Here is a 9345-nt window from a genome sequence, read left to right as displayed (position 1 = left end):
GCTGGGCAGAACAAGGGCCATTGGATACAGAGTGATTAAGGCACTTGTAAGCTGGTTTGCATGGGTTTGCGCAGAGGTAAGCACTGCTAACTTCTGGTTGTAGTTTCTTATACTGATTTAGCTTCTCATTGCTTAACTTGTTTAGTCATTGCTTACCCGCATATAAACAGGCTTAAACCCACTTTCTGCTGCTAAAAAGTGCTTACTCCTGCTGATACCCATGCTAATTTCTTTTAAAGAAATAAAAAAGGGTTGATAGGAATGCGGTGAAAAAGGGGCACAAAGAAGGAAAGACAGTAGGGAAAATAGATAAGGATGTGCAGGATGGGTGTAGGGAAGGTCTATAGCTGGCCATTTCTTCTACAGCAACAGCTGTGCATATACACTGAATTTGGAGATAGATTTGGACACTCAAACTCCTGAGAGAGGGGTGAGGACAACAATAATATGTTGTGAAGCAAATTAGACCAGATTAGATGTGTCCAGTGGACACGTGCGAAATGGACAGGTATGTTTGGGGCGAGATTATTTTGGGGAACAGATTGCTCCTTTTTTTTTTCAGGTGAGAGTGGGATGTCGGGGAGAGATAGTAGGTATATTTGGGGATGTAGGTTGGGTAGGATAAAAGACAAGACAGACAGGACAGCATACAGGGGAGGTATATGAACACATTTGGGGGTAAACACCTTGATGGGGAAAGATGTTTGGAAATCGGAAGCCCATGAGACCCCTAGTGGATACAGTGGGACTGAGGTCCCCACCAATGGGCAGTCACCACTGCACCTTCACAGCCTCAAAGGTAGTTCTGCTGGGGGCTGAGTAGGAGTGCCAGACCGACCCTCTAGTTACAACATGTGGCCCTCAAGCTGGCATAGCAGCTCTCCAAACTTCCTTTGGAGCTCGCTATGCACCACGCCCTGGACCTGGTGATGGGTAACATCCTGTCCATGCACAGGCCTGCTCTCGGGGGGGGCGGGCCTCATCCCCTGAGGTGGTTCCACCCAAAGATGGTGCAGGACCAGTGGATGAGGAGATCCCAGAGTGGGCCCCAGACATGCTGGTGCCCAATGCCATGGCCAGATGAGGTGTGACAGGTGGGTCTGCTGTGACTGGCCTTCCCAAACTTGCTATGGTCTTTCAATTTTACAACATATGTAGGTTATTAATAGTCAACACATTCCAGGATTAGGTATAATAACATGCATAGATATTTCCATTAACCCAAAACACCAGATATGGAACAGTTGTATAGCAAACAGAACATGTGCATATATGGAACCACAGTGACCATTACAATAGCATGCAGGTACATTGATGGCAGCATGCCACCAATGTGGGAGTATTTCAACATGGCACATGCATAGAAACAAATTTAAATATTTATTAAACAATAGGACTTATGTCCCAAAAGTAGATTTAATGGAGCACATACCGATTGGGTTGTGTATTTAGTTTAATGTTGCAGATATGGGGGGGGGTGTCAATTAACAACTGGTATATTCCTGTAGTTCACATTACTTTCCTAGTCAGTGCTGTGATCTGCACCTTACAGGTATTAGCACACTACTTTATCGCCTTAGCTTGGACAGTGGTATGGATGTAGACAACTATATACATGAACTGAGTTTTACCTGCAGTATACACTTCTGACCTTGTATACTTGTGAAGGTATTGTTTGTTAACACTTCCCAACTGTTTCTACACATATTCCCAAATTCCAGGTTGATGTTATGCACATTCCTGTCCATCTCCTATTGGACACACACTGGGCATGTCTTGACCACATGCAGGTGAACCGTCAGATATTTGACTATTGCCCTCTTAAACCTTTGGTGAGTTGTACAATGACAGATTTGTTTTCATTGACATTTTCCAAATATGTACAGGCCTGACTGTCAGTTATATGACACGAAATGCTGTCTACATGTCAGAGATTAGCACGCTGAAATGCCAGGGGACAGGGTAACAGCCGACAGATATGGGCCGATTAACTGGACATTCTGGACAATTCTGTACACATGTGGGGTATGATTCTGAATACAGCTTACTACCACTTCCAGGATTCAAACCATGGCTGTGTCTGCTAAAATAAAACAGTGTCCATCACAGTTGAGTGTGCTATATAGATATTGCTGTGTATCTCTTCTCTGATTTCTGTCTATAAGTCTCCTGTGGTTTTACAATCTGACCTTGTAATTTCAGCACTCATACAGGAATTCCCAGACAATTTTATTATGTAGCACAGTGTGGGTGACATTGATGAGTAATACCTTATTATTCAGAGCAACTGCAACACTAACAATGCCATTAAATACCAGAGTAAACAGTACCAGTACAGGATATCAATCTTTTAGTTCTAGGCACAGTTTTCATATCTGACAGACCTGTGGGGGCAATGTTTGTTAGCACTACCTGAATGTTGCCACACATATTACCAGATTCCACATTAGTATTATGCACATACGTCTCACTCTGTTACTGCACACACTCTGGTCACAGCTTCACAACATGGGAGCGGAAATGGGACATACTTGGCTTATTACTCTCATGACATTTTGGGGAGTTGCTAGAGTGACAGGTTTGTTCTTCTAGATGTCTGACAATCAGTTTTATTTCTTATTTGCTGCCTAAACATCTGGGATCATCCCACTGTTTTGCCAGGGGGACAGGGTGACAGGCAGCAGATATGGGCCAATTAACTGGACATTCTGGATATATATGTACAGTTGTGGGATATGATTCTGTATACAGCCTACTACCACTCCTAGGATTCGAACCATAGTTATGTGTGCTAAAAATACAACAATTTACATCTCAGTTGAGTGTGCTATTTAGATTAAGTTGTTTATCGTTTCACTGTTTTCTGTCTAAGTCTTTCTCAGTTGTACTATATGACCTCTTCTGATTACAACAGTCATATACAGATATTCCTACACATTTTACTTATGTAGCACAGTGTGGGTAACAGTGCTTAATATAAATACGAAAAAGTGGCAGCTCTCCACAAAACACCAATAATACCAAAAGGAATGCAGTCCCAGGGAAGGAAGATCTCCAAAAAGTTAAAATAAACTTTTAATGTCACCAAACACGCACAAAACACTTCCACATTAATTCTTCCAAAATAAATCGCGTTTTCGTCACATTCACTGGACTTCATCAGATGCTAGTACTAATTTAACACACACATGTTCTTAAGAACATGAAGATGTATAAATTATTTTATTCATTTTATTATAAATATGGAAAGAAGAACTTATGAATATTTATGAGCCCAAAATGTGAATTGATTTGTGCATTCAAACTTAATTGAAGCTTTTTTATTGGATTATTAGTTTTATTAGAGGTATATAAATATGTGTGTTAAATTAGTACTAGCATCTGATGAAGTCCAGTGAATGTGACGAAAACACAATTTATTTTGGAAGAGCGTTAATGTGGAAGTGTTTTGTGCATGTTTGGTGACATTAAAAGTTTATTTTAACTTTTTGGAGAGCTTCCTTCCTGGGACTGCACTCCTTTTGGTATTATTAGTGCTTAATATAACAGTACTATTAAGAGATTACAACTTTACATTACCATATGATACCAGAGTAAACACATGCAGTCCAGCAGTTAGACCTTTATTGTCAGGCTGTTAAACTTCTATTTACATACAACCTATATGAGACTCTTCATGCCATATTCTCTGGTGTATGCAGTACATGACTTAAGCAATACAGGTTTTATACAAGAGATTAACTTTCTACTACCTTTAGATTTATTTCCTATGACAGTACATGCAAGAGTATTACTAACCTGCCTCGCAACACAACTGCTGCAATCTGCAGGCATGGGCTTTCTGGTTTGCAGCCCGCTCATCTGCAACTGTGAAAGACAAAAGAGGAATATTTAGACATATCTATCGCTAATATACATGAGCTGGCAATTATTAAGCAGGTAGTGGACTGATACTTACACACGGCTGGGACATCACCCATTCTCCTAGCCTCTTAGATCCACTGATCCAAGAGATCACCCTTTCTCAACTTCAGGTCGGCATAGTGATGCCTGACCTGCTCATCAGTTCGGAGTATGCCAGTGGCACTGGTGAGGTCATGGGCGAGATGGTCCTAGGCTTCTGCTTTGTATTGGGAACCCTGGTACTGGCCCTGCAGCAGTCTCTGGTCATGGTTTATCACAAGGAGTCCTGCCATGACTCTGGACTCCTGGATGCCCCAGCTCTGCGCCTGAAAGTGCACACCCTCTTCCATACTAGTCATAGTGCCTACAGGAGGAAGTTGCAACCAGTTATGAGATGTATTCCCACCTGTTGGGTATAAATAGGGCCAATTTCACACACTTTGCAGTAATTGGATGGTTTTGAAAATGCTAAGCTATGGACAAACCTGCTTACCTAAGGTTGGCATTGCTTAAAGGGGTATACCAATGGGCAAACTGATTTAGCTGGTCTGCACATTTCTTACACCTACTAAGTTGGTCTGTGAAATGCTTAGTGTTGCGTAATTTTTAATTTGCATACTATTTGCTGTTTGGCATTAATTTATTATTCATTACATGTCATATATGTGTTTGGTATTCATGATTTATGTCTACATACACTGTATGGGGTCCTTCTGTTTATTAGGGGATTTCAACACTTTATTGCAATGGCATCTCACATCTGGGCTTAATGCAGTACTCCAGTTCACATATTTATGTTATGTAGTAGGTTATACAACATAAAACTGTATATAGATTCTTTTCACATGTTCGGTTTGATTTTCATATAGTGAGGATCTGTTTGGTGATACCTCAATCTTATGTACTGCTGTGATGGCTTAGTGGTTAACTACTGTGACTATAGTATGCAGTGTCCTAGGTTCAAGACCTGCAAAGGCTGTTTATTTTGTTTCTGGCCAGAACAGTAGCTGCTGCATACAGAGTGATTACGGCACTTTTAAGCAATTGTAAGCGGGTTTGTGCAGGTTTGCATGATGGTAAGCCATGCTAACCTCTGGTTAAATATGCTTACAGAAAGTTAGCTTCAGTATTGCTTAACCTGTGTGTGCATTGCTTACCTCATGCATATGGGCTTAAATCCACTTACTATTGCTTAACTATGCTTACTCTTGCTTAATAGTGCTTACTCCCGCTTACCCTCGCACTAATTTAGACAGTAATGTAAAATGGTTCTTGGGAAGGTGGTGGATTTGGTAACTCTATGGATTTATCATTCATTACACATTGTACCTTCGATTTGTATCCCTGATTCATGTGTACATATACTGTATAGGGCACTTGTGATTATCTTTGGATTTTACAACATTATGACAATGACACCTCACATCTGCATTGAATGCATTACTCCAGTTCACAAATATATAGGGTGGCCACAGTGGTGCAGCAGTTAGTGCTGTCATCTCCCAGCAAGAGGTTCTCTGGTTCGATCCTCGACTGGGGTGCCTTCTGTGTGGAGTCTGCATGTCCTTTCTGTGGTCGTGTGGGTTTCCTCCAGGTGCTCTGGTTTCCTCCTAAAGACATGCTGTAAATGGATTGGAAACTCTAAATTGGCTCTAGGCTTGTGTGTGTGCCTTCTGTGGAAGGATGGGTGCCAGGCTGGCAACTCAACATTGTAAAACCCTACTGCAAATCATGAGCAGACAGGTGATCTGCTGTGGCAACCCCTAACTGGGAAAAGCCAGAAGTAGGTTATGCAACAAAAATATTGTGCATAAAGTGATTTGACATGGAAAAGGAAATGTACTGGAGTGAGACACAAACTGGGAATGACTGCTTGTAAGGCAAATGCTCTGCCCACTACACTATTGCAGTACTGCTTCATTTGCATATGTCTTGATTTTTTACCCTCTTGTGCCATTTAAGCTGCAATAAACATAGCTAAGCATTGGGCAAACCCGCACACCCATGGTTAAATGTTATCTGTTTCTTAAAAAAAAAATAGATTGTTTGTATTTTATATTTTAACTATTGCTCTTATAAAATTGGGGGAGGTGTTGCTGGGGATATGTGGATACCTATGAGCGGTCTCGCTCATTCTTGTTGCTAACCTGTTGTTCTTGCTTGCAGGGTTGTGTATATTCTGAGAACTCTCCTCTCAGACATGCCCCCTGCACTTGTACACTCTCCATGTCTGTTTAGGAGCTCAGGCAGTGCACCTTCATTAATATGCCTGGCAAGCTGATGTCCTGCTCCTAAACGGCTGCTTCCATGCAGGACTAAGAAGTATAGTGAATTTGGGGGACGAGCTCAACTGCAATTCATATCTTCTTGACAAAACCATCATGCTGGAGAGGACATAAGAAATGGGTTTGGAACCTTCTAAAGATTGTCAAATAGTAAAAATCAGCCTTCCAGGTAAATAAAGTACCCAAACAAATGTTTATGCAGTCATGAACTGTTTGTCCTCTTTTTCTTGATCAGGATCTCCCAAGTGTGCTACAATTAGTGGTCACCTCCTTAGAAACTAAATTAATTGTTCTTACTTTATTTATGAAGCTAGATTCCAAAAAAGATATCACTTCCTCTCCTACTCCCAACTATGAGAGCTGATCAAATGTCTTCACTAAAAGTATTTATTAAATTTAGTTAGCAGAAACCCGCATTTTTATCTCTTATCTTGAGAAATTCTGATACTATTAGGGCCAAAAGTAGTCAGATCCTAAATTTGCCAACTGGAGCCCATCTTTTGAGATTATCAAGTAGCTGAAGATGAATTCCCAATTAATTCTTCCATTGAATGCAATAAGGACATTTGGTTTCCATTTCAGGCATCTTAGGCAGTACCTGACTTCTGCCTAGGTCATGTTTGCATAAATGCTAGACTTATTTCCACCTCTTAAACTATCATGAATGTTTACATCAAAGCTTTGCTGCTCCTTTAAGTGAAGCAGTGAAATTTCATGTCTTTCTCTTGCGCATTATTATTAAGTTTAAAACACAGGACCCACATTTTCAATGTATATGTCCTAATATAGTTAGCATTCAAGAAAGCAAGACTTCCCTGCATGATAGCAGTATAGTACATTTGTCATTCTGCCTGTACAAGGAAGTGTACTTTATACATTTTGCTGTCTTCTTAATCCATTTATAAAAAGACGGTTCCAACTAGGCTAAGTTTACAGTATTTGTTATATGTACAATTTGGAAAAAAAATATTTAGCTGTTTGATAAGAATATCTGTTCTTTGAGAAGCATGAAGGGCCTCTACCTGCCTATGAAGTTGCCAGTTTTGTGAAGAACCTCCCTGAATTTCTAATATTTTTCTTTGACATCGCTAACAGATGTAGTTTGCTGTTTAAAGTCAAATTTCTTGTGAAACTGATATAATGGAATAAATGTAATGTGAGAGGTATTCAGTCTTGGTGGTAATAAAAGTGTGCACTGCCAGATGTGCATATTAGGCCTACCTAAAAAGGGTAATTGAGGTTACCAACTGTTAGAGAGATCATCAACCCAGTGGCAAATACGTGCTCTTTGTGGATCTCATCTCCAAATCATGTTTCACTCACCTTTAATCTTAGAGTTACCCCCAGGCTGCTGTGCACTCCTGCCTCCAGTGTTCCCACCTTGTCACTCCAACCTGCCTGACCTGCACTAGGTCTTAGGTTTATTGCCCTGTTTAGGATTGCTGCCTCTTCTCCAAGCTAAGGAACACAGCCAAACATCTCTGGGCATCATTCCCCTCAGGGATACAAGAAACACTCCAACCTGCCTGACCGGTACAAGGTCTTAGGTTTATTGCCCTGTCTAGGATTGCTGTATCTTCCCCAAGCTAAGGAACACAGCCAAACCTCTCTGGGCATCATTCCCCTCAAGGATACAAGAAACATTCCAACCTGCCTGACCTGTACTAGGTCTTGGGTTTATTGCCCTGTCTAGGATTGCTGCCTCTTCCCAAAGCTAAGGAACATAGCCAAACCTCTCTGGGCATCATTCCCCTCAAGGATACAAGAAACACTCCAAACTGCCTGACCTGTACTAGGTCTTTGGTGTATTGCCCTGTCTAGGATTGCTGCCTCTTCCCCAAGCTAAGGAACATAGCCAAACCTCTCTGGACATCATTCCCCTCAAGGATACAAGAAAGTATGTTTTATACCCACTGCTTGTTAATGATACACTTGTTATATCACCCCAAGTGTATATTGTAAACTCCCTAGCCAGGACAGGCAGCAGCCAAACCTTTCTCTCCTCCCAACCACCATTGCTTCTACTCTAATAGCCTCCTCATACCTACTCCTGTGTCACCCTGCCTTAACACACTAGAGCTGCTAGCCCTGCGAGTAGCCTTGTTTGCATTACAACCTTTGCCCACTAGGTGGCACCCTCTTCCCAGGTCTATTCTTGCATAACTGTTCTCCATTCTTATAATTTAACTCTCAGACATCCACTTATTACTATATTTATCTTTCTGGTAGACCCAATTCACCCCACTTTTTACCATATATTTCTCAACTGCACAGTTTACTATTTCCCTTTAAACTTACCTTAACAGTCAGCACTCCACTGATTGTTTTCCCTGAATTTAGTTCTTCTCTGGCACTTTCTCTGCTTCCTTAACCTACCTTGCTTCATTAAGACACCTCCCTGCTAGGACTATACCTTCATAGCCCTGCCTACCTATCTTTCTACTCTCTCTTCATTCCCTGCCCCACCCTTCTCTCTCAAGCCTACCTACGTCAGCCTTTTGAAACACAGTACGTTTTATCTTTTTCCAGCCTACCCTGCAGGAGCAGTGTACTGCTCACTTCTGGTCTGTACCTGCACTAACCCACTACACTCCTTCCTCTTCTACCTTATTTCCTCACCTAACCCATAAATATACCTAACCCCAAGTGGTGCCATCTTTAATCTTAGAGTTACCCCAGGCTGCTGTGCACTCCTGCCTCCGGTGTTCCCACCTCGTGTAAGTGATCCTTATTGCTGTATTTTGCTTGAAGAGAACTCCCTATAGTGTGTGTAACTGTTTCTGTATAACTACAAGCCATATTTTTACATTTTGAATGGTGTACTAGGTGCTCTATCTCTAGCGAAAACTGTATTTTACTGTTTGTACCACCTGGAGCTAATACATGCTGTATTTGTTTAATGAGGACATGCTATAGAAAGAGACATGGTTTCCGTATAGCTGCATGCTATATTTTGTACACTTGAAATGGTGTACTAGCTGCTCTATCTCTGGCAGGAGCTATATTGAATGTTTGTAGCATGAGGAGCTGATCAGCACTACTAAACGGCACTATAATACGAGCTGTTCCCAAAGTAGGGTGAAATTATAGCTTAGGTAAGAAGCATTACCAAAGTGGGGTAGCGTTACAATTACTGTAGGGTGTTTCTGCCAGATTA

This window comes from Protopterus annectens, chromosome 6.part0 (assembly GCF_019279795.1).
Source record: "Protopterus annectens isolate FY-2018-M chromosome 6.part0, PAN1.0, whole genome shotgun sequence".
Lineage (NCBI taxonomy): Eukaryota > Metazoa > Chordata > Ceratodontiformes > Protopteridae > Protopterus > Protopterus annectens.
Note: the sequence above shows the minus strand (reverse complement) of the source record.